The 27012-nt window shown below is 44.6% G+C and overlaps 1 protein-coding gene and 1 non-coding gene across 4 annotated transcripts in view; both read right to left on the bottom strand.

Moving 5' to 3' along the window:
- GRK5 (G protein-coupled receptor kinase 5) overlaps positions 1-27012 on the bottom strand; it is a 218649-nt gene that overhangs the window by 177211 nt on the left and 14426 nt on the right. The gene's annotated exons all lie outside the window — the stretch shown is intronic.
- Positions 10081-10153, bottom strand: TRNAR-UCG (transfer RNA arginine (anticodon UCG)). Its single transcript has one exon. It is a non-coding gene; the product is annotated as a tRNA-Arg (tRNA).

The following is a 27012-nucleotide window of genomic DNA, read 5'->3' on the forward strand; positions in this document are numbered from 1 at the left end:
GCTTAGAATTAAGACAGTGCCATTGCAGAGGGACGGTCACCAGCCCAGAAGGCTCCGTGTGTGCCTCATCCTTTCTGGCTGAGGTTTGGTTTAGCCTAAAGGCAAGAGTCAGAGGAGACACATCAGCTCCATTGACTAAGGCATAATATTTTCCATCAGGTGTCACAGCATTCTGTACTTTTTCCTTTTCCCCAGGGGACTCCCAAAAACTGTCCACACAAGCATCTGAAAATAATGTGTCCTGTGAAAAAGCATGCACACAAGCACACACACACATCCCCCCTGGGGCAAAGAACCGCCAAGAGCCCAAACACGAAAAACCCTCCAGGCCCCCCTCCCCAGGCCAAGCTCCAGAAGCTGTATCCGGGAGATGCTGCATTTTTCTGGAATTGTGTCATTATTCACAAAGAAGTTCACTCTCAGGCCTCGCATCCACCCTAAAGCTGGGTTGGGCTGCCTAGAGCCACAGTGAAGAGAGAGCTGGCCACTCACACCATTTTTATGGTGAGCTATATGACCTCCAAACAAGCTGGGTGTGTGCCAGGGACGGAGTCGGGATGCTGGTCCAGCCTTGGAGAGGCCACACATCACACATCAGGGACCAGGCTCACGCAGAGCTTGGCCTCAGTCAATGGGACACATAAAACAGAGCAGCTGCATCGAGGACTCCAAGCTTCCAGTTAAAGGGGGAACACAGAGCGCAGGCTTGTCCCGCTCTTCCACAGGCCTCCAAAGGCAGGGTCCAGGGGGCTGTGGAGACCACGACGCCGAGAGAAGCAGACATTAGCGACCTGGTGCGGCAGGTTTTCTGATGCAACCCAGAACCTGAGATAGTTCATGGTTGCCCCAATCCCCCACGCTCTTCCTTGGAACTTGGGAATTCCACCAAGGGCCAACGTAATCTACTCCACTACTGAGCTCTACCACTGAGCTCAGAGGGGCACTGGGTGGTGTGGACACCACTGAGTCGTCCCTGGGCTGTCACCACTGAGCTGTCTCCAGGCTCAGAAGGACATGGTAGCAGTACCCCCTCACCAGCAGGTCAGGACAGCCAGGGTGTGAAACCAGCCTGGAGCACTGAGATGGTCAAGGACAGCCAGGCCAGCATCCCCTACCGGGCATAGGACACAGGGCCTTCACAGTCCACACTGACCATGACCCTTGCCCTACAGTGTCCATCACCTTCCCTAAAAACTCCTGGCCTTTGGGACACTTGATTTACTGGCTCCAGGGGAAGAAGATGACTTACTCGATAAATAAATCTGGACAAGTTTCAAAGTTCAAACCTGCAAACAGGGTCTCATCTCTCAATTTCTTCAGGAAAGAGAAATGCTATTTATTGGGCTCTCCTCTAAGACCCCATAAACATGAGGCAAAAAACAAAGAATGAGCCCCCCCAAGCCCCTCACTGAACCCCACTAGTCAGGAACTCACAACCAAAAGCAAATTCAATAAGGCCACAATTCCACCTGTTAACAATCACAATTTTGCCTGTAAGTCAGGAGCAAACAGAAGTGAAGAATGTTCTACAGGAACACAGGAAGGTGGCTTGATGGGAAACATGAGGACAGAGGGAGGACTCTATTTGCCTGAGGTCACACTGCTACTCGGGGTAGAATGGAAACCAGACTCAGGCCACGTGACTCCTGGACCAGTGCTCTTCCCCCAGAGCCCCAGTGTAGCCACTGCACCCAGGTGTCTGGGTGCTCTGGAGGCCGGTGGAGCCATATGTCCCAGACAGAGGCACTCATAGAACCTCCCACCCCTCGGCCCTGGGAAAGGGCTGTGTTCCCGCTCACTGGGATCCAGCTGAGCCTCTCCCAGGAGTTTCACCATCTCTGCCCTCAGATTCCAAAAGGGGAAACAGCAGGGCAGCTCTCTGTCTATCACAGGCCTGGGCTGCCAGGGATCAGAGAGTGGTGAGCCATCAGTTGCCCCCACAATCAGGACCAGAAGCTGGGGCTGCCAGGCTCCACCCCACACCGACCAGATGGTTTCCCTTCCACACACCTGTCTCCAAGACGCTCTTACTACTGACACACCTGCCCAACAGCGTACCTTGCAGCACAAGCAGCGACAGGGACCTGCCAGGGAGAGTGCTGGCTGCAGCACTTCAAGCGAAATGCCTTATTCCAGGTTCCCGGGCCTGGGCAAGCTTGGCACACCTGTCCAGATGTAGCACTATCTCAAGGCAGTAAGGGTAGGATGAAGAAAACAGGTTCCTGTTCATGGGAGAGCTGCAAGTGGGAGATGCACAGGGCCAAGGAGCAGGATGCAAGTTCAAAACCACCAAGATCAAGGCCAGTGGCTCTCAACACTGGGACACCTGGCAGTGTCTGGAGTCATTTTTGGCTGTCGTAACTACAGGGGTGTTACTAGCATCTAGAGATGCTGTTAAACACCCTCCAGGGCTTCCCTGGTGGCGCAGTGGTTGAGAATCTGCCTGCCAATGCAGGGGACACGGGTTCGAGCCCTGGTCTGGGAAGATCCCACATGCCGCGAAGCAACTGGGCCCGTGAGCCACAACTACTGAGCCTGCGCGTCTGGAGCTTGTGCTCCGCGACAGTGAGAGGCCCGCGTACCGCGATGAAGAGTGGCCCCCGCTTGCCACAACTAGAGAAAGCCCTCGCACAGAAACGAAGACCCAACACAGCCAAAAATAAATAAATAAATATTTTTTTAACTTAAAAAAAAAAAAAAAACCCTCCAGTGCACAGGACAACCCCACAATAAAGGATTATCTGGCCCCAAATGTCAATCCTGATACGGCTGACAAACCCTGCTTTAGGCACATACCTTCTGGAAGGCTTTCTCTTTTACTTTTCCCCAGGCCCCTTTCATCATCGCTGTATAAGACAGCAAGAAAATAACACAGGAGCCTGACAATTACAACTTCAGATAAACGTTCACAGCCTGTCAGAATGGAAGTTTGGGCTTTTCATCTACTACCATGACTATCAGTCACTGGGATGCAGGAAGGAAGGCCAGCCTTTGCAAAAATAACTCAGAGCAGAGACAGCTTTAAGAGGAAGTTCTCAGTATGTTCTTAAAAAGTTTAAGCATCACAGAAAGGCCTTGGTGACGCCATAAACATCCAACTTGTGCTACCTTTTTCATTTGATTAAATAAACAGCCCTCTGACAGGGGCTTTCGGATATGGCCTGCTTTTTGTTTAAACGTGGTTTTAATCAGGGGATTGTGGCTCTTCATTCCTTCAGGAAATTCTGTCAAATGTTTCACATTCCTTATAGAGAACAACTGTCTGTACAGGTTAAGATCCCAAGTTTTAAATTGTGGGGCAAGTGGCGTTTTGTTGTTTCTTAATGTCAGTGTGAGAAAAAAAAAAAAAGTGAAGAAGGAAAGAATGCAAATGTTCATCAGTGAAAACACACACAAAACCAGAAACATTCTTTCCCTCATGTACAAGGTCAACAATATCTGGGTAAATTTGCTTCATGTTTTGCAGACCGCTGATGGAACATGAGAAATGCTATTGCAAAGGCCCCTGACAGGAGCGCCGGGAGACGCCTAAAAATAGACATTTTACCCAAAGCGGGGTTATCCATTAGAACTGCATCATTCCCAGCATGACTGAGCAGCACAAAGTGTGACACAGGGGCATGAAAAATATAGTAACGTATGCTATGACAAATTCTCTTTACTTAGAACGGGAGGAGATAAACTCGGCCGTGACTAAGCCACTCCCTTTGAAGCTCACTGCCAGTTTTCCACGTAGCTTGTACCCAGTTATCAAGATGCTGATTTGGGAAAGTGAGCGGAGAGGATGGAGAGTCTGACATCTCCTTATCCCTTCCTGCAAGTAAGGGAGTGGCATCAAAAGTTTTGTGGACCTTGTGCAAGTTAACTTCTCTGAGTCCCTCAGTTTTCATCTGGAAAATAGAGGTGGCTGTGAAAACTTAAAATGAGAATGTACAGGCCCAGGGCTCAGCACAGAGGAGGCCCTCACTCAACAACTGTGAGTTCATGCTGATTGGAGGGGACACCTTTCCAGGCACGGTCGACCCAGAGATCTGGGCACGGCACTCAGAGGGGAAATTCTGCCTCTCAAGAGTGTGTTTGGAGCCCAAAAGGACCCAACTCTTCACAGACTCGGTTTTTTTTTATCTACTCCGTGAGTCCCTATCCAGCTGGTCAGAAATGTGGGACGGCAGGGACTCCTTGGGAGCAAAAAGTGGTAGAGCTGTTCTGGAAAGCAATTCGGTAGCACTCACCAACATCCCTCCACCATCAAGTCCACTTCCGGTGTCTGCAATGTCCCTGCACACGTGCACAGAGTTATGATAATGATAATAACGATGGTATAATAGTAGCTAACCTTTATGAAGCATTTAAAGAGTTCTAAATGTTTCACATGTAATTTATACACATACATTTGACACATTATAATGTGGTATAATCTACATGTGATATTTATTTGATATAGATAAGTAACTTCACCCTACAAAGTAGGTCTTGTGTTTTTTTTTGTTTTTTTTTGTTTTAACTATATTTGAACAAAGTAGGTTTTATTATTATCTTTACGGTATAGAAAGTGGAGACATGGAGAGCTTAGTAATTTGCCCTAGGTCAGGGGTCAACAAATGTTTTCAGTAAGAGGCCAGATGGTAAATATTTTAGGTGGACCAGATGGTTGCTGTCACAACTATTCAACTCTGCTGTTGCATCATGAAAGCAGCCCCAGACAACAGTAAACACATGAGCATGGCTGTATTCCAACAAAACTTTATTTATGGACACTGAATTTTGAATCTCATATAATTTTCATATATCAGGAAACATTTATCTTTTGATTTTCTTTTTCAACCATTTGAAAATAAGAAAATCATTCTTCCCTCATGGGCCATACAAAAGCATGAGGAGGGTAGATTTGGCCAGAGGGCTGCAGTTTGCCAACCCTGCCCTGGGTCGAACACCCCTGTCCCCCGACCCCTCAAGTGAAGTCTCATTTCAAAGCCAGGCAGTCTAGCTCCAGAAGGCAGTCGTGATGTCATGCCTTCATTACTTCATTTAACAGCAAAAGGAAGGATATATAAATGGTTCGGTAAGTTACGCATGCATATTATGAGACGTGTTGCAGCATTAAAAGTCATGCACACATGGACTGCCCAGCAGCAGATCTGGACACGTGAAGTGAAAAAAGCAAGTTGTCCGTCAGTATAGACATCATGACCCCATACGTGTATTAAAAATAAAAGTAATCGTGTATATTATGTATACATAAATACACACTTATTGGTGGACATATAAACAGTGAGCATAAAGAAACAGGTCTAGAAAGAACGGGAAACCTCATGGGCAGTGAGGGCGGCAGGTTGGTGGCGGTGAGGGGAGTTTTGAGCTCTCCTGTGAATGTATGCTGCTCTATAATTTGAACCTTTTACATCCCAAATGCATCCTTCTATTTCTTGTATAATAAAAGGAAAAAAAAATGTGAGGTCCTAGTTACCAGGCACTACTACTGACATACTTTGAGCTCTCTGAGCAGTTTCCATGTACTTGAATCTAAACAAAAGCTGGTTATAATTAATTACTGAAGGACAAAGACATTCTTTCCAGAAAGGAAAACAAACAAGCCAACAAAGGTGGCATAAACTATAGTAAGTAAACACAGCTATGTCTCTCTCTATCAATAGAGATTTTTTTAATTGCACATGTGTACAACCTAACCTTCTCTAGACACCATTAACCTTCAAACCAAGGATGTCGGTTGTATACAAAGCCGTCAAGGTTTTCATCTGGTGTGTGATAGTCCAGGCCTAGCTTTCTTCCCTGCATAAACTTTAATTTATGAAGTTATTTTGGTTTGCTCCACTGGCATGAGCACAGCTAAAGGGGGAGTCATCGACTGGGGAAATGAGATTTCCCCCAGTGCCAATTTTTAAATCCAGCCTCCAGGTCATCTTATTTTTCGGATGCTTCCCACAGTCACATTTTTTGTTTGTTTTACATGAAAGAGCACATTCCCTTTCCCCAAGCCAGGTTTACCATTTTCCATTGTTCTTATTAAACGCATCTTATTCAAGTGGAATGTTCTCAGAGTTTCCGCCTTTCACTGGCCCGGGTAGGAGGCGTGGAGTGGATACCCCAGGACGGTCACATGGACTCTGCACTCCAGGTTGCCTCTGCGTGCCATGCAATCACGTCTGCAGAACGTAAGAAGGTCCAAGATCCCACTCTGACCCCAGGACTCCAGACTTTTCTCATCTGGAACAGACCCCCATGAGGCCCTCAGCCAGTCCCTCTGTGCCCATTAAAACAGCAGCTGCCGAAGCCGACTCTGATGGTGCTAAAATGCAAACCTGGGAGGAGCCCAGGCCTTCGCAGGTGACATTCTCATCAGAGCTGTGAGGGCCTTCTGTTGACCAAACAATGAATGTTTTTAATCCTGAGCAACACCTGGCTTGGAGGGTCCAGGAGGGAGCTTTAAACCTCAACTAGGCATGCCATGCTAGTCTCAAATCCGTGACACAACTGTATGAATTGCTAAAACTGGCAAGACAAAGCTATCCTAGCCAGCATTTGAACCCAGCCAGCCATCTTGCAGCCTTCAGACGTCATCTCTTCCGATGTGGCCATGACTGATTTCTTCAGCTCATTGATCTGTGATGGATCATCACTTGCCCCTTTGAACGGGGCAATTCTAATTCCTTGCTTTTGTGATGGGATCAATTTTATGTTTTCCAAATGTTCTCCCACCACATTAGGAACAGAAAATAAACTGTTATACAATCTACTTTAGATATATAATTGTTTTTTTTTATGATGTTTACCCTCTTACACTTTTTTTTTAAAGACACATTCACCCCAACCTTCACTGTGGCACTATTTTTTTTTTTTTAATTTGGCTATGCCAGGTCTTAGCCGCGGCACACAGGATCTTTGCTGTCATGTGCGGGATATTTAGTTGCGGCATGTGAACTCTTAGTTGCCACATGTGGGATCTAGTTCCCTGACCAGGGATCGAATCTGGGCCCCCTGCATAGGGAGCGCAGAGTCTTAGCCACTGGACCAGTAGGGAAGTCCCTACCCTCTTACACTTCTAAGTGTGCGATACAGTATTGTTAACTACAGGCACGATGTGTACAGCAGATCTCTAGAATTATTTTTCTTGCATAACTGAAACTCTATACCTATTAAACAGCAACTCTGCATTGCCCTCCTCCCTCCATTCTACTTTCTGCTTCTATCAGTTTGACTATTTCAGCTTCCTCATATAAGTGGAATTATACAGTGTTTGTCCTTCTGTGAAGAGCTTATTTCACTTAGCATAACGTTCTCAAGATTCATCCACGTTGTCTGTCGCATGTGGCAGGATTTCCTTCTTTTTTAAGGCTGAATAATATACCATTGTGTGTGTGTGCGTGTGTGTGTGCGCGCATGCACGCGCACGCACCACATTTTCTTAATCCATTCATCTGTCAAAGGACATTTAGGTTGTTTCCATCTGTTCGCTATCGTGAATAATGCTGCAATGAACATGGTGTGCAAACATCTCTTTGAGATCCTGATTTCAATTCTTTTTGATAAATACCCAGAAGTGGAATTGCTATCATATGGTAGTTCTATTTTTAACTTTTTGAGGACCCTCCATACTGTTTCCCACAGCAGCTGCACCGTTTTACATTCCCATCAACAGGGCACAGGCGTTCCAGTTTCTCCACATCCTTGCCAACACTTTTCATTTTTTGTTTTTTGATAACGGCCATCCTAACGGGTGTGAAGTATTATCTCACTGTGGCTGATTTGCACTCCCCTGATGATTAGAGATGTTGAGTATCTTTTCATATACTTGTCAGCCATTTGTAGGTCTTCTTTGGAGAAATGTCTATTCAAGTCCTTTGCCTTTTTTTTAATTGGGTTATTTGGTTTTTTGCTATTGAGTTCTAGGAGTCCCTTATTGTGGGGGGATATTAATCCTTTATCAGATATGTGGTCTGCAAACATACAGTTTACTTCAGAGCAGTGTTTTATGACCTATTTGAATACAAGATTTTCAGACATCTATATCAGGAGTCAGCAAGATAATGCCTGTGGGCCAAATCTGGCCCACGTCCATTTGTTTAGGTATAGGCTATGGCTGCTTTCAAGCTACCATGGTCAAGTTCAGTAGTACCACAGAGGCCACCCAGGCCACAAGCCTAAACTATTTACTATCTGCCCTTTTCAGAAAAGGTGTGCTAAACCCTGGGATACAGGATCAAGGCTTAAACGCAAATGTCTATTTTGGCCCCAATCATAATGTAACAGGAAGGACAATTCTGAGTCAGACTATTCTCTTTAAACACTGTGATTTTTGTGACTGGAAACAACTTTAAAACCCAAGCTCCTACCACCCAGGACTATAAGTTACTGAGGAGTCTCTGGCACCAGCAGGAGGTGCCTATTCTTACACAGTTGGGTGGACAGTCATGGTTTTCACTCTGTGGCCCTCCTTCCTCCCCTCCTCCAACAGCCATTCAACCTGACCCCCTGCCATCATTCCTTCCCTCCAGTCCAGGCATCAGGCAAGCAAGAGATATCGTGCTACCAAAAAGTGTATTTTCCAGGACTTTCCGGCTGGTTTTCCGAAAAGATGCTCTCTTTGCACGGGGGTTGATAAGAGGGCTGCTATGGGGCCCCCTGAGCAGCCAAGAATTAAGTGGAGGAGAGACCAGCCGAGCTGCGAGGGACAGAAAGAACCCCAGGGACATTGTTTGAATCCTGGACCCAGAAATCCAACAATACCCTAGATTCCCAGACACAGGAGGCCACAAATTCTCATTTTTGTTTAAGCTAGCTAGATTTGCATTTCTGTCACTTGCTACCCAAGGATTTCTGAGTACTGCAGTTGTGATCTTTTCATGTTCTACTCCTTGCAGTTAAGAGTTCACAGATTATTTTCCATGTTTCTGCATTATCTTAATAATTTTCACCTTTAATGGGAATATAACCCATTAGATGGGACAAACCTGACCTGGCTACCCAGCCTACTGCTACAACACAGACCCCACTGGGTGCCATAATCCAGACTCGGCAAATCTTGCACACGGCACAAGACACAACCGGCAGAGTACCATGATGCCATGGGCAGCCCTTGTCATGCAGGAGACCACCTCCAATCAGCCAGGTGCTCACCTAAGCAACAAGCCCAGGTATTGCCTGGGCACCAATGCTAGCGAGACTATCTTCCTAGTGTCAATGAGTTACGGCCTGTGGGTGTTTAGCTATGAAAGCCCAACAGCAACCCTTCCCCTGCCTAGACCTCGTCCCCCACATCCAAGACTCCACACTGTCGGATTCCCCACTAAGCAGTTAAACTTTCCCACTTAGTGCTCAATCTTTGGTCTCTTAGTCTTTATTTTTTTCTTTAACAGAGTGTGAGTTACTTGTGTTATTTGCAAGCTTTTCCCTCAAGGAGGCAAGTTCCAGATCAAGGCAGAGACCATGTCTGCCAGGCTACCCCAGTCGCCCCAGTGCCTGGGACCAGAGCAGGGCTCAGTGCCTGTTTGTTGGTGGATAAATTAAATGAATGAATGAATATATCCTAAGTGCCAGTCACTACACCATTTTTCACAATCATATGTATATAACACTGCCTCTTTCTACAGTTACGCCAGCTTCATTCTGGCAAAAGACATTCCCAGAGAAGTTTGTGGTCAGCAGTGTAGGACAGAATTTGAAGAAAGACCCGTGTTAGGAAAAGCTACATTTTGGCGAAGACTCACTGGACCTGTCAGCTGCTGACAGGGCTGGGAAGAGAGTGCACTGTAGGCCATCTGTCACGTGTCCCTAACGCAAAGTTGCTCGAGGGTTACTACTCCCTTTTGCCCACAGGAAAGAGCCCTCCTTGTGACCACAAACGGACCACAGGCCAACCCCTCACGTTGGCATGGCCCAGTCCAGCTTTGCCCTCCTCCATTTGTTCTCACAGAAGCCCAGGAAATAGGTGGTGGTACTATCCTTAGTTTATAGGTGAGGAAACCAAGAGAACGACTTGCTATGGGTCACCCCACCTAGGAAGTGCTGCATTAATTATTATTATTATTTTTTAGCCGCGCTGCGCGTCATGCAGGATCTTATTTCCCTGACCAGGGATCGAACCTGTGCCCCCTGCAGTCGAAGTGCAGAGTCCTAACCACTGGACCGCCAGGGAAGTCCTTTTTGTCTTTTTTGGTGTTGCATTAATTAAAGAAGGAGGTGGTTAGGCTGAGGCAGCCTACATAAACTAACCAAAACCTAAGCCTGTAAGTGCCTCGAGGTTACGAAATTAAAAGGCTAAGGACAACCAATCACAAAGAACCAACTGGGCTTTAAGCTTCAGTCAACTGAATAATTTCCTTTCTTTGCTTTTGCAGTTTCTCTATATAAGTCCCCCCAGCCCCCAGTCAGTGGAACACTCCTAACTGCTTTTGGTTTGGCACTGCCCGATGGGAACTGATTTTTGCTCCAATAAACGCTTAAAAATTTTAATATCCCTCAGTTTATCTTTTAACAGAAGCGACTAGAGCCCAGATGTTTTTCAACCCCTAACCCACACTCTTGCAATCAACCGTGGTCACAGATGGACCAGTGGCCCCAGCAAAGGACTGAGAGTCTGGCACCAGCCTGCTCCCTCTGACCTCAGGGCCCTGTGGCCTGGGCATCTGCATCCTGGATGTTCCAGCTGGGCAGCATCAAGTCATGAACCTCTGCATCCTCTTTCCTTTCAAAACCCTGCTTCCGAGGGGTCTGCCCACGTGGACAGAAGGCTGCTACAAGCCCCCTTTCAGCCCCCGCAGCCCCTGCATGGTCCGGGCCTCTGATGAGGAAGCTCTGGGTTCTTTTACTTTATTCTCCTTGGGGTTTTTTGTTTTTTGTTTGTTTCTTTCTTTCTTTTTCTGTTTGGTTTTAGTCAGTGAGCTTTCTCAATAACAAAACTTCCTTCCTCTCTTTCGAGCAAGAAGTCAGGCTCTGAAGGTTGCAGACGTCATTTAGATTACAAAAAAGAAATATACATATATATTTTTTGGTGGGGGGGTGCTGCATTGGGTCTTTGTTTCTAGGCACGGGCTCTCTCTAGTTGCGGCAAGCGGGGCTACTCTTCGTTGCAGTTCACAGGCTTCTCATTGGGTGGCTTCTCTTGTTGCGGAGCATGGGCTCTAGGCACATGGGCTCAGTAGCTGTGGGTCACAGGCTCTAGAGCACAGGCTCAGTAGTTGTGGCGCATGGGCTGAGTTGCTCCACGGCATGTGGGATCTGCCTGGACCAGGGCTCGAACCCATATCCCCTGCACTGGCAGGCAGATTCTAAACCACTGCGCCATCAGGGAAGCCCTATATATATTTTTAAGTGGAAAATCATGTTTTTCAAATGGCTTGGTTTCCACACCGCCTCCCAAAACAAAGTTTTCTACTGAGTGTCTTCTGCTCTCTCACAGTAAAGTGACTATGTAACTTATTGTCCAAACAGGGACCCTTTTAAGAATGAAAGGGGACACTGAATCCTAACACTGGCCACATTATCACCCTTCTTTGCGGGGGTCACCACTTCTTGACGGGGCCCAGGAGAATGTGGCGAACCACTTCCAGACAGCAAACTGCATTCGGTTATTTAATGTCGGGCCCTGAAATAGTCAACAGCCATGCAGTCCACTTTTAAATAAAGAAGAAGATTCTCTTCACTCTGCTCTGTGACACTGGAGCTTGAGTGTCTAACAGAAGGGAGGTGTGTCTCTATTTGCTGCCCAAGAAGCCAAAGGATCCAGCTTTAAGGATCTTTATTTTCTAGCAGTAATTCTAATGTGCTGAGACTAAACCTTTGTAGTCCCCGAATTTTCTCAGGCGGTGAGGAGTGAGGTGTCTGGTCCCAGAACAAAGAGGGCTGGGAAGATCACTGTGTCCATCCCAGCCGCTAGGCATGGCCACACCTATCATTCCAGATGGAATTGAACCTCTGCCCTTTATTTTAAAACTTCAGAGGAAATCGTGCCACCTCCCCAGGGTGAGCTAGTCCAAATTTTCACTGTGACCTTCAGGGCTAGGCACCCCTCCTTCCACTGCACCCTCCACCCAGGAAAGCAATAACATCTGATCTTCCATCCTGTCATCTGGGCAGCCTCCATCCACTATAAGGGGTATCCTCTCCTCTGCAGGCCAGAAAGCCCTCTCTGCACCCAGAGAATACTCAGGACATGAAAAAGACACACACACACACACACACACACACACACACACACACACACACACACACACACACACACACACACACACACACACACACACACACACACACACACACACACACACACACACACACACACACACACACACACACACACACACACACACACACACACACACACACACACACACACACACACACACACACACACACACCCCTCCCTACCTTCCTCCCCGGCTCAGCAGGCTCCCCTCCTGGCCTGGAAAGACAGGAAATGTAAGATTCAGTGCTTGAGCCATTTCCATCTTAACTCCAGCCCTCCCCCACCCCAGCCTCTCTTCCCTTGACAGACAGACAACCCATTAAGAGCTCGCCCATAATAGTCTTTCCTGTAAGAACTTGTAAACAGCATCCTTGGAGCTTCAGCTTGGGTATTTCCCAGCTCACTTGTTTCCACTTCCTTTGTCGTGGAATGTTCCCATGGGGAGTCGGAGAAGCCGATGGGAGGGTCTCTCCCCCTCCACCTGCCTTCCCCAGCTCCCCACCTCCTTCAGTATCCCCGAAGGTTAAGGGTCTTCCCCTTGAACACTGCTGCTGTCACTGAGCTTTGTGTGTTACTTTTTGTTTCCTTGAAGGAAGCCCTTCCATTCAGTATACTGGACACTCCAGATAATGCCTGCCATGGCCTTCACTCCAACACATTCCGACTGCTAAGTATTCATACAGAGTTCTCGCCAGTTCTCAGCATTAAATGAACAATATTTGTGCCTGCTGAAATTATGTTTTAAGTGAACCCTATGCCTGCAAAACTGCTTTTTTTTTTCAAAAAAAAAGAGGACTTGTTTTTATTATATAACTTAAAGTTTTCAAGGCAAATATACTATGGAAAATGACAGGGGCCCCAAATTGGGGGTTGGTGAGGTGACATAACTGAGTAAAGGGGACTTGGTATGAGGCAAGAGGGAAGAGTGGGGTCTATGGTGAAATGTAGAGCCTGAAACCTTGCCCCAAAATAGACGACCAATATGCAACTGTAGACAGATGTTGCTACATAAAAACTCTTATTTCATATTGCCAAAATTTCCAGTTTTCTTTTTTTTTTAATTTTTGAATTTTATTTATTTTTTTATACAGCAGGTCCTTATTAGTCATCCATTTTATACACATCAGTGTATACATGTCAATCCCAATCTCCCAATTCATCACACCCCCACCCCCACCCACCCACAGCTTTCCCCGCTTGGCGTTGATACATTTGTTCTCTACTTCTGTGTCTCAATTTCTGCCCTGCAAATGGTTCATCTGTACCATTTTTCTAGGTTCCCCATGTATGCGCTAACATACAATATTTGTTTTTCTCTTTCTGACTTACTTCACTCTGTATGACAGTCTCCAGATGCATCCACGTCTCTACAAATGACCCAATTTCATTCCTTTTTATGGCTGAGTAATATTCCATTGTATATATGTACCACATCTTCTTTATCCATTCCTCTGTCGGTGGGCATGTAGGTTGTTTCCATGACCTGGCTATTGTAAATAGTGCTGCAATGAACACTGGGATGCATGTGTCTTTTTGAATTATGGTTTTCTCTGGGTATATGCCCAGTAGTGGGATTGCTGGATCATATGGTAATTCAATTTTTAGTTTTTAAAGGAACCTCCATACTGTTCACCATAGTGGCTATATCAATTTACACTCCCACCAACAGTGCAAGAGGGTTCCTTTTTCTCCACACCCTCTCCAGCATTTGTTGTTTGTAGATTTTCTGATTATGCCCATTCTAACTGGTGTGAGGTGATCCCTCATTGTAGTTTTGATTTGCATTTCTCTAATCATTAGTGATGCTGGGCAGCTTTTCATGTGCTTCTTCGCCATCTGTATGTCTTCTTTGGAGAAATGTCTATTTAGGTCTTCTGCCCATTTTTGGATTGGGTTGTTTGTTTTTTTAATATTGAGCTGCATGAGCTGTTTATATATTTTGGAGATTAATCCTTTGTCCGTTGATTCCTTTGCAAATATTTTCTCCCATTCTGAGGGTTGTCTTTTCGTCTTGTTTATGGTTTCCTTTGCTGTGCAAAAGCTTTGAAGTTTCATTAGGTCCCATTTGTTTATTTTTGTCTTTATCTCCATTACTCTAGGAGGTGGATCAAAAAAGATCTTGCTGTGATTTATGTCAAAGAGTGTTCTTCCTATGTTTTCCTCTAAGAGTTTTATACTGTCTGGTCTTACACTTAGGTCTCTAATCCATTTTGAGTTTATTTTTGTGTATGGTGTTAGGGAGTGTTCTAATTTCATTCTTTTACATGTAGCTGTCCAGTTCTCCCAGCACCACTTATTGAAGAGACTGTCTTTTCTCCATTGCATATCCTTGCTTCCTTTGTCATAGATTAGTTGACCATAGGTGTGTGGGTTTATCTCTGGGCTTTCTATCTCGTTCCATTGATCTATATTTATGTTTTTGTGCCAGTACCATATTGTCTTGATTACTGTAGCTTTGTAGTATAGTCTGAAGTCAGGGAGTCTGATTCCTTCAGCTCCGTTCTTTTCCCTCAAGACTGCTTTGGCTATTCGGGGTCTTTTGTGTCTCCATGCAAATTTTAAGATTTTTTGTTCTAGTTCCGTAAAAAATGCTATTGGTAATTTGATAGGGATTGCGCTGAATCTGTAGATTGCTTTGGGTAGTATAGTCATTTTCACAATATTGATTCTTCCAATCCAAGAATATGGCATATCTCTCCATCTGTTGGTATCATCTTTAATTTCTTTCATCAGTGTTTTACAGTTTTCTGCATACAGGTCTTTTGTCTCCTTAGGTAGGTTTATTCCTAGGTATTTTATTCTTTTTGTTGTAATGGTAAATGGGAGTGTTTCCTTAGTCTCTCTTTCAGATTTCTCATCATTAGTGTATAGGAATGCAAGAGATTTCTGTGCATTAATTTTGTATCCTGCAACTTTACCAAATTCATTGATTAGCTCTAGTAGTTTTCTGCTGGCATCTTTAGGATTCTCTACGTATAGTATCATGTCATCTGCAAACAGTGACAGTTTTACTTCTTCTTTTCCAATTTGTATTCCTTTTATTTCTTTTTCTTCTCTGATTGCCGTGGCTAGGACTTCCAAAACTATGTTGAATAACAGTGGTGAGAGTGGACATCCTTGTCTTGTTCCTGATCTTAGAGGAAATGCTTTCAGTTTTTCACCATTGAGAATGATGTTTGCTGTGGGTTTGTCGTATATGGCCTTTATTATGTTGAGGTAGGTTCCCTCTATGGCCACTTTCTGGAGAGTTTTTATCATAAATGGGTATTGAATTTTGTCAAAAGCTTTTTCTGCATCTATTGAGATGATCATATGGTTGTTATCCTTCAATTTGTTAATATGGTGTATCACATTGACTGATTTACGGTATATTGAAGAATCCTTGCATTCCTGGGATAAATACCACTTGATCATGGTGTATGATCCTTCTAATGTGTTGCTGGATTCTGTTTGCTAGTATTCTGTTGAGGATTTTTGCATCTATATTCATCAGTGATATTGGTCTGTAATTTTCTTTTTTTGTAGTATCTTTGTCCGGTTTTGGTATCAGGGTGATGGTGGCCTCATAGAATGAGTTTGGGAGTGTTCCTTCCTCTGCAATTTTTTGGAAAGGTGTGAGAAGGATGGGTGTTAGCTCTTCTCTAAATGTTTGATAGAATTCACCTGTGAAGCCATCTGGTCCTGGACTTCTGTTTGTTGGAAGATTTTTAATCACAGTTTCAATTTCATTACTTGTGATTGGTCTGTTCATATTTTCTATTTCTTCCTGGCTCAGTCTTGGAAGGTTATACCTTTCTAAGAATTTGTCCATTTCTTCCAGGTTGTCCATTTTATTGGCATAGAGTTGCTTGTAGTAAGTAGACTCTTAGGACGCTTTGGAATTTTGCATTGTCTGTTGTAACTTTTCCTTATTCATTTCTAATTTTATTGATTTGAGTCCTTTCCCTCTTTTTCTTGATGAGTCTGGCTAATGGTTTATCAATTTTGCTTATCTTCTCAAAGAACCAGCTTTTAGTTTTATTGATCCTTGTTATTGTTTTCTTTGTTTCTATTTCATTTATTTCTGCTCTGATCTTGATGATTTTTTTCCTTCTGCTAACTTTGGGTTTTGTTTATTCTTCTTTCTCTAGTTCCTTTAGGTGTAAGGTTAGATTGTTTATTTGAGATTTTTCTTGTTTCTTGAGGTAGGCTTGTATAGCTATAAACTTCCCTCTTAGAACTGCTTTTCCTGCCTCCCATAGGCTTTGGATTGTCGTGTTTTCATTGTCATTTGTCTCTAGGTATTTTTTGATTTCTTCTTTGATTTCTTCTGTGATCTCTTGGTTATTTAGTAACGTATTGTTTAGCCTCCAAGTGTTTGTGTTTTTTACGTTTCTTTCCCTGTAATTCATTTCTAATCTCATAGCGCTGTGGTCAGAAAAGATGCTTGATATGATTTCAATTTTCTTAAATTTACTGAGGCTTGATTTGTGACCCAAGATTTGATCTATCCTGGAGAATGTTCCATTTGCACTTGAGAAGAAAGTGTAGTCTGCTGTTTCTGGTGGAATGTCCTATAAATATCAATTAAATCTATCTGGTTTATTGTGTCATTTAAAGCTTCTGTTTCCTTATTTATTTTCACTTTGGATGATCTGTCCATGGGTGTAAGTGAGGTGTTTAAGTCCCCCACTATGATTGTGTTACTGTCGATTTCCTCTTTTAGAGCTGTTAGCAGTTGCCTTATCTATTGAGGTGCTCCTATGTTGGGTGCATATATATTTATAATCGTTATATCTTCTTCTTGGATTGATCCCTTGATCATTATGTAATGTCCTTCCTTATCTCTTGTAACATTCTTTATTTTAAAGTCTATTTTATCTGACATGAGTATTGCTACTCCAGTTTTCTTTTGATTTCCACTGGCATGGAATATCTTTTTCCATCTCCTCACTTTCAGTCTGTATGTGTCCCTAAGTCTGAAGTGGGTCTCTTGTAGAGAGCATATAGATGGGTCTCGTTTTTGTATCCATTCCGCAAGCCTGTGTCTTTTGGTTGGAGCATTTAATCCATTCACATTTAAGGTAATTATCGATATGTATGTTCCTATGACCATTTTCTTAATTGTTTTGGGTTTCTTTTTGTAGGTCCTTTTCTTCCCTAGTGTTTCCCACTTAGAGAAGTTCCTTCAGCATTTTTTGTAGAGCTGGTTTGGAGGTGCTGAATTCTTTTAGCTGTTGCTCGTCTGTAAAGCTTTTGATTTCTCCGTCGAGTCTGAATGAGGTCCTTGCCGGGTAGTGTAATCTTGGTTGTAGGTTCTTCCCTTTCATCACTTTCAATATGTCGTGCCACTCCCTTCTGGCCTGTAGAGTTTCTGCTGAGAAATCAGCTGTTAACCTTATGTGAGTTCCCTTGTATGTTATTTGTCCTTTTTCCCTTTCTGCTTTCAATAATTTTTCTGTCTTTAATTTTTGCCAGTTTGATTACTATGTGTCTTGGCGTGCTTTTCCTTGGGTTTATCCTGTATGGGACTCTCTGAGCTTCCTGGACTTGGGTGGCTATTTCCTTTCCCATGTTGGGGAAGTTTTCGACTATAATCTCTTCAAATATTTTCTTGGGTCCTTTCTCTCTCTCTTCTGCTTCTGGGACCCCTATCATGCAAATGTTGTTGCATTTAATGTTGTCCCAGAGGTCTCTTAGGCTGTCTTCATTTCTTTTCATTCTTTTTTCTTTATTCTGTTCTGCAGCAGTGAATTCCACCATTCTGTCTTCCAGGTCACTTATCCGTTCTTCTGCCTCTGTTATTCTGCTATTGATTCCTTCTAGTGTAGTTTTCATTTCAGTTATTGTATTGTTCATCTCTGTTTGTTTGTTCTTTAATTCTTCTAGGTCTTTGTTAAACATTTCTTGCATGTTCTCCATCTTTGCCTCCATTCTTTTTCTGAGGTCGTGGATCATCTTCACTAACATTATTCTGAATTCTTTTTCTGGAAGGTTGCCTACATCCACTTCATTTAGCTGTTTTTCTGGGGTTTTATCTTGTTCCTTCATCTGGTACATAGCCCTGTGCCTTTTCATCTTGTCTATCTTTCTGTGAATATTGTTCCACAGGCTGCAGGATTGTAGTTCTTCTTGCTTCTCAACACAGAACTTTTAAATTCTGCCAGTAGAAGCGGCCCTCAACAGATGTTGCTACGTAAAAACTCTTATTTCATATTGCCAGAACTTCCAGTTTTCTAAGAGAAGTCTTAAGTCAGGAATGTTTTGTGAAATATTCTGATTTTTAAAATAGTGTGGGGGCTGAACAGTTTGCAATCCCTGGTCTAAATGATCAATAGCCCCTGCTACAACCTGGGCCCCAGCACTGTTGGGCATTGCGACCATCTGCACAAAAGAACACAATACCGGGAGCGGCACCCATGGCCTATACAGTAGAGGAGAGCCTGGCATGGGGATGGGCATGTGGCCAAAGGCAGATCCCAAACCCCTACTCCTCAAAGCCCAGCTCCTCTGGAGGCTTCGGCCTTCTGGGACACTTTCTGGGAACGATCTTATTTTTTCGGAAGGAAACGATCAGGAACTAGGATTCATTCTTGTGTAATTCACTTTACTCAAGTTCACTCTACAGAAATTCACTTTACAGCCAGTTTTGCCAAAACAGATCTATAAGAAACATGATGGGCAGCGGCCTTTTCTCAATAAAAATATGCAAGATACACTGAGAATAAAGCTCTTAACTAGCTTGCAGGCCCCTGTGATGGAGCGAGCAGAAACCAGTAACCCAAATAAATAGTCCTACAAAACAAAGGCCTATACCTTCCTTCCCAAACTCAAAGCAGGGGAGTGGGCCCTAGACCCAACAGAGCAGAAAAGTACGCGTAAGAATCAGCTTTGCTTGCTTGGTTTAAACAACTGAGAAGACACAGGATGCTAGGAAGTTATTTATCCTCTTTAAGCCTCAATATCCTCATCTGTGAAATGGAGGTAACAACGGCACAATCCTAATAGGAGCCCTGGAAGGACTGAAACTGCTCATCAGCCTTTGGCCAACAGCCAGCCTCAGGAGCTTCCTGGCGCTCCTGGGTTCATAATTCATCCCCAAAGTATTTGTTGAGTACCTTCTGTATACCGGTATACAACAAAGAGCAATAAATAGGCACAGGCCCTGGTCTCCCCAAATCCACTTTTATTTCTAACAGTAAATCCTAAATATAACACATTTTCAAAAAGAAAAAAAAAGTGTCAGAAATTACCCAAGCATATGTCCTTGCACCTTCATATTAAAATGATTCATACATTTTGTTATTGAACCAATTCACGAGTTTGGGGGAGTTTAAGCAGCCCAAGTGTGTCTTCTTATGGGCCCTCAGTGAAAAAAAAAATGGTCACATATTCGAACTCCACAGCATTTGTAACACGTCTAGCTGGCCCACCAACAGTAGTACATTGGGTTTTTTCTTCACCGAGGAACTAATTTACATAGACTTAATGGTGTGATTTTGTTTTTAAACCTTACCCTTTTGCTTTAACATTTTCCAACTAGTTACATATTAGTGAATCCCAGGATATGGTTTTCCAACGATAAGAGACAAATCAAGTCACTATTATTTTCTGTCCACAATGTTCGTTCTCCTGATTTATTTCTTTAAATAAATGAAGAACATCACAATCGATGAAAGCCAGATTTAGGAAACAGTTATCACCCATCCTGGGCTTCCAAATTAAATTTAAGGCATACTAGCATTTCAAATCCATCTGAAAAAAATCAACCTCAAAATATATTTCTGCCTCCTACTGACTGTGGGACTTGGCTAGGATTCCTAAATGGTCTGTGCCTCAGTTTCCTCATTAAAAAATGGGATTAACCAGCAGTACCTACCTCATAGATTTGTGATAGGGACTCAAGGAAATAAGACATGCAAAGTAAGTATTAACTACTTTTATTAATATTTTTTTCAAAACCAAGGTGGGATAGTGGAACATGGTGATTGAAAGGGAATAGGCCCTGGGACCTGGGTTCAAATCCCAACTTTTCCATTAATAGCTGTGACCTTGGACAAGTTGAGGAATCTCTGTGAGCCTCACCTGTGGAACTGGGATTAAAAAGAGTATCTACCTCAAAAGGCAGTTGCCAGGGAGGGCCCTGGCAGGCATAAGCACTGTATTAAGTTTATACCTATTTTAATGATGATAAAACAAAGGCTTATCGGAGATGTTACCCTCTCCAGGGAAGAGCTGGCTATATAATGAGTTTATGGACATGTCCAGGCTCCCACAAGGAAACAGATTTAGGATCAAACCAATGTCTGTGTAGACAAATCCACTTCCGGACTCACACACAGCTATTGTTCCTAACACCTTGGGTTCACATTTCCATGGTGACCAGCATGTTTGTTTACTTATTTCCTGATTTTTTTTTCTACAACTGGAGTCCCGTAAGGGCAGTCAGGTGGGAGACTGTATTGTTTGTGACAAACATCAAATGCACCTGCCCCTATGCTCAGGCAAAGCCCGGGACAAATGTTCACCCAGCCTTCCTTGACGCAGAGGGTCCTCCTGATCCATGCCCCATCCCTCTGGCCACGCCTTCTAGGGTTAGGTATCCCCTAAAGACATGGCTTCTAACCCGGAGTGAGTCAGGACCCTTTGACTGTTAGTGTCAAGTCATGGGTCACCCAAACAGGAAGCCTAGGGTATACATCTGGCTCCCAGGATGGCTGGAGACCAACCAAATAAATGTGATGAGGAATCCATCTCTCTCTCTCCCTCTTAGGTTGGCTTTATTCTCAAGCAGCCTGTGGTAACAGCCACCAGCAGCTTCAGGCTTCCCTTCCACCAGCTCGGCAACCCCAGCGACAGAAGGGCAGCCCTTTCTGGACCGTGAATCACAGCCTTATCTCTGGTCCCTGAGGTAGAGAGAGAAGCAGTGCTCTGATTGGCCAGGGTTGGGTCACATGCTCACCAACAGAGCCAATGAGAAGTCACTACCACCCAACCTCATGAATTGAATATGAAGGAGGAGCAGTTACCAGAAGAGGGAATGGGTGCTGGGCAGGGGAAAACAACAGAGCCACCTGCTCCCATGTCTCTTTAAAGCTGCTGCTTGCCGGCACCTCGCCAAACCTCACCTCTGGCCTGGAGGCTCCTACAAACTTCAAGGCTCCGTCCCGGCCATTCCTCCACTCAGTGAGGCCCGAACCATACCTGCATCTTTTCCCAGAACCAGCAACATCTTCCCAGCTGCTCTGCAATGTCGCCTGGGTTCAAACTTAATAGTTTTGTCCTTCCACACACCTCCATATCCCATCAGGTGACGAGTTCTATAGATTCAGCCTTCAAGGCCGTGCCTATCCACCCCATGCCCTCTTTTGGGGAGGAGCCTGGTCAGCCCCTACATACTTCTCAGAACTACTGGGCATTTGGCCTCACAGCCTCTGCCACCAGATCCAGGGTCTTCCAGCTCAGCCAGCATTAGCCTATGCTAATGTTCAAAAACTCTGCAACTGTTCAAAAACTCAGTAACTCCAACTGTAACTCCAGACCTCTCAGCCTGGCATTCAGAGACCTCCTCATTCCCCATGTGATTGTCCACTCTTCCAGCCTTCCTGCCCCTGCTACCTTGCAACTAGTCCAGGCACCAGGCAAACAACCACCTGGTGCTACTCCCCCCGGTCACCACCATTTGGCTATGCCCTCCCCACTGCCAGGAACCTCCGTCTCCACCCTGTAACCTCATGAGGTGGAATTCTTCCCACAACACTGCTTTTAGGGTCAGATCCAAGCTATAATGCTTACCGGCTGCAAGACTTTGGACAGTAGCCTTTCTGTCAGATTTGTCATATGCAAATGACAATGACACCTAACGCACTGGATTGAAAACTACATCTCTATAAAGCCCCCTTCACAAAGCCTGGCACCTGGTAGGGGCTCTGTGAATGGTGGCTTCACACTATCAGCCACCAGCCTCCATGGTCCAGCCAAACACCAACTCTCTGTGAAGTGTTTACTGAACGCCCCCATCGAGACCTCCTTTGTACTTATGGTCTACCTTGTAATGTAGTTGGCCATGTATCTGTCCTTCCCCAACTATACTGGAACATCCTGAAGATGAAAGCAGTCTCTTTCATCTTGACATTCCTAAAGCGCCTCACCTGGCCTTTCACACCTGGGAGGTGCTTGAATCATAGCAGTGAAACTGACTCCAGTTGTGTGCATACCAAAGTATTCCCACTCGTTAGCTGGTCATTGGTTCACTAGAAAGAGCTGACAGGATGCCAGTGCCCCGGGCACATCCCTGGTTACAAGATTCCAGACAGTCACAGTGTCTCTTTGTCAATTCCCCAGCTTGTCACACAAGAATTCAGGTGCTCACCTCCCACCAACCATCAGGTGACAATAAAATAAGCAAATTGCCTTACTGTTGAGGCAAACACAAAGTGCCTGCACACCCAGAAGAACCCAGCCTAACAAAGCAAGTACCCTGGGGGGGGGGGGACTTAGATAAACCCCAACCCTGCCCAGGGTACTGGGAAGAGTCCCGTTCTCCACTCTTGCCCCCTACTCCTCACCTCCAAAATTGCCATCCAGAGGGGCCGTTTGCCCTAATGCACCAAACCCAACAGTAAGAATGTAAGCTTTTCCTAAAAATCAAATTCATATTTGCGAGACAAAGATGCTTCCCCACCCAAAAAAGTGTTCTAGATGCACTAAGGCATTTATTCACAGATTCAATCAAGCTAGTCAGTCAACTGATGGGTCCAAGGGGAAATTTCTAGAATCATTGAGCAAGATGGCTGGAATAATCTTATGACTTACCATGGTGAAATTCTAAGAAGGACAACCCCTGGTGAGACCCAGAGGGCCTGGCATGTTTTGTTTTGTTTTTTATGGATTTTATTTCTTTATGTTCCCATCAAAGAACATAAATTGTGCCTTACAAGGCACAAATTGTCATCCCCCCTCTCCAAATGGAAATGTCTTTGTTTTTCTAAGTATAATGAACACTCACTGTACAAAATCCAGGTTTTCCTAACTTCCACCCACTACGTTATGATCATCTCTCCATGTCAATAAGAATTGATCTCCATAATTCTTCATGGCTACATATGTGTCCATTTTTTGAATACGCCAAAATTCATTTTATCAAGCCTCTACTGAAGGTCACTGAAATTGTTTCCAATTTCTCTCTATTATAAGCACCCTCTACTCAACAACCTCCTGCATAGCACTTATTCACTGATTTTTCCTTTTTCCTAAAAAAATATTTTAGAAATAGAATTTCAAGACCAAGGGTTACACAATTTTAAGCCTTTTGAGACATATATATATATATATATAGCCAAGCTGTCCTTAAGAAAGACTTATTAATTTACACTCCTATCAGCAGTGGAAGTACAATGTTTGAAAGAACTTATTTACCCACACTTCCTTAAAGAGGCATTATCAATGTTTAAAATTTTTGCCAATGTAAGATTATGCATATATTTAAGATTCTGCTTACTAGTGAGATTGAGGATATTTTCTTGTATAGCAAATCCCTACATACTGCCTGTCTGACCATGACCCTCTTTCTTTTCCCCCCCTAGAAAAGACCTCCCCACTTAAAACACCCATCCTCTCTGGCTGCAACCAGAGCTATCATGGTCTTACAACTTCACCCCAATGGCCTGCAAGCTAAGAGTCTAAAAATTGATGCCTGCGATCTATGTTAATTGTTCCAGAGTGATCCACTAACAGAAGGCAGGCCAATGGGAGTCATTCCTTAGGATTTTTTGAATCAGAATTGGGGAGGGAAATACCAGTCTCGCTGGAATCTAACATGCCTTCCCCAATGACTAGTGAGCTAGTTACCTCAACATCGTTTCCTGAGTAAGCTGTTCTTTACCCATTGATTCGAGTGCTTCCTTTATTATATACTAAATGTTTGCATATACTTGAGTCTGTATCTGAACTTTGTATTTTATTTATATCCTTTCTTTGGTCTCTGTAATCATTAGGGCATTATGTAATGCTAAAGATACAGAAAGGCTAAGTTACTAGCTTTGTGACGTAGTCAGACAAATTAACAACAAAGCAAGGACAGAACCCAAATTACCAGTCTCCACCTTGTACCAATTCCAGCTGTAGAAACCTTACACAGAAGAGGACCACCAACCCTCTCAGCATCACCCTAGTCTATGAAATCTGTGTCACCAGTTGAGATAAGGCAGACGTCTAGACTGCACGTTGCAGGGGAATGAAGAAGTGAGTCAGGATTTGCCAGGAACCCACAAGAGTGCTTGGCAGGGCCCATTCCCGTCTGAGCCTCTGACCTCTTTCCCTGCAGGTGACAACAATGTCCCCAACCACAGCCCTGGAAAGTAGGTAATGCCTATCAATCTCTGACTCCTTGCGGGATGTCACCAAGTCCACATGAAAATGTTTCCATCACTCATGTCTAGATGGAAAATTCTTATTTTCTCAACACTATTTACTTATTGTTTTTTTTGGCCAGACAGAGCACTGTGTCTTTTTTAACTTTCCAGGAAGACTGTTTATTAAGATAATACAGTGCAGAACAATCAAACTGTTTATCTTTTACTTTTGATTTAATTTGCCTTTCTATAATCCACTAAAGAAAATACTAGAATCATGCATTTGCCTTTCTTAGATTGCAGGCTTCAGTTAAATTAGCAGTGATGGGTTTTTTGTTTTTTCTGTTTGTTTCTATTATACACACAACCCCTCCCAGCTCCAATTCTCTCCTTGGGGTAATTTTCATTTTAATATGTAATGCCTGCTCTTGAAATTAACATCGAATCTTATCATGAAGTACCCACAGATGAATGCCTATCAGTGAAATATACACCAGCAAATTCTCAAGATCCAAAGGGTGAGAAGAGCTCTGGAAATCACCTGGGCCGAGGTACACATTTACACAGCTGAGGAAAGGCTCAGAGAGGTCAAGCAATGTGTCTAAGCTCACACAGCCAGGGTGTCGGCGGCACATTCTCCCTTCCCTTCAGCCTTTCCACTAGAGGCATTAATAGCGCTTTCAACGGAAACTGCACATCTTGGCTTGGTGTACTTAACAGCAAGAGAAGACACCATATTACCTTGAAAAGCAAAAAAGTGGGTGTCTCGACCCCGCCTCTAGGAATTTATTACGCAGCTTTTCCTTGAGCTGTGCCAGGTGTAAGCAATACCCCATCTGCTAGCAGATTCTGACCCTTGGTTGAATGTGTCTGTTATTCGAACGTGATGTACAATGAAAGCACAGACCTGGGAATCTAGAGGCTGGGGTTCTGGCGCCAGTTCTACAGTGGGCGTCACCGCTGTCTTCTAACATCAGAAGGGCCTCCTCAGCAAAGGGTGGTGCATTGATTCTGGATGCCTCTAAAGAGCAGAACCAGGACCTGGTGGGTTAGCACTGCACCAGGCACACCTGGCCTTGACTGCAGACTTGGGTTTACCATTAGCATTTGGTGAGGCCCAGGGAGATACAGGAAAGAAAAAACCTAGTCCCCGCCCTCAGGGGGGTTTACTGTTTAGTGGGTAAAGCAAAAAGCCTATCATTCATATATATATGAGCTCCTCTGTGAGTTCCTCGACACTAGAAAGATTTGAGCAGAGGGCAGAAGCCTACTGCTAGGGAAGTTGCAGAGGGTACTGCTTGGGGAGCCAGGTTGGAGTTGAATCTCCAAGATCACCTCAGAAGAGAGTGAGAAACCTCTTAGAGCAGTGGTTCCCCAACCTGGCTGAGCCTGGGGAGTTTTTAAAATACAAATGCTCAGGTGCTCCCCAGGAGCTTCTGATTTAGAACCTCAGGGGCAGGGCTTTGTGTTACAGGTTGCACTGTGCCCTGCCCCACCAAAAAAAAAGATGTTGAAGCCATAACCCTCAGAATGTGACCTATTTGGAAACAGGGTCTTTATAGAGGTAATTAAGTTAAAATGAGGTTGCTAGGGTGGGCCTCAGTCTAATATGACTGGTGTCCTTATAAAAGGAGGAAGTTTGGGGCTTCCCTGGTGGCACAGTGGTTGAGAGTCCGCCTGCCGATGCAGGGGACACAGGTTCGTGCCCCGCTCAGGGAAGATCCCACATGCTGCGGAGCAGCTGGGCCCGTGAGCCATGGCCGCTGAGCCTGCGCGTCCGGAGCCTGTGCTCTGCAGCGGGAGAGGCCACAACAGTGAGAGGCCCGCGTACCGCAAAAAAAAAAAAAGGGGGGGGGGAGTTTGGACCCTGAGACAGACAGATTCAGAGGGAAAACCACATGAACAGACATAATAAAGAGAAGACAACCATCTACAAGCCAAGGAACGCCTGAGGCTACCAGAAGCTAGGAGAGAGGTCTGGAAAAGATCCTTCCCCTAGCACCTTCAGAGGGAGCGTGGCCTGCCCACAACTTGATTTTGGCCTCCAGAACTGTGAGACAATAAATTTTTGTGGCTCTAAGCCGCCCATTTTGTGGTACTTTGTAGCCCTAAGTGGCCCTAGGGCACTACTGCAGCCTGGGAATCAGTATTAGAGCAGAACTGCCTCAGAGCGGGGCCGGTCCTACTTTGGAGGCTGCTTCTGCTCTGGCCCTGCACTCCATGCACAAGCGGCCTTCCTTCGGTCCTGAGACCCCTCTTCTGGGGAAGGAAGGCGCAGGCTCTGGTTGGTGGAGCTCCTTCCTGCACTCGGAGGTGACAGTGAGCCCACAGCCATGTGCGGATTCATCATCCAATTAAGGGGCAGCCTTTCTCCTTTCCCTGCGCTTCCAGGCACAGTGAGTCTCAACCGGGCGAGCCAATAACCCACAAATGCTTACAGGAAGAAAATGCCACTCTCTTCTCCAACTGTTACAAAAA

Source organism: Mesoplodon densirostris, chromosome 1 (genome assembly GCF_025265405.1).
Source record: "Mesoplodon densirostris isolate mMesDen1 chromosome 1, mMesDen1 primary haplotype, whole genome shotgun sequence".
NCBI classification, from domain to species: domain Eukaryota; kingdom Metazoa; phylum Chordata; class Mammalia; order Artiodactyla; family Ziphiidae; genus Mesoplodon; species Mesoplodon densirostris.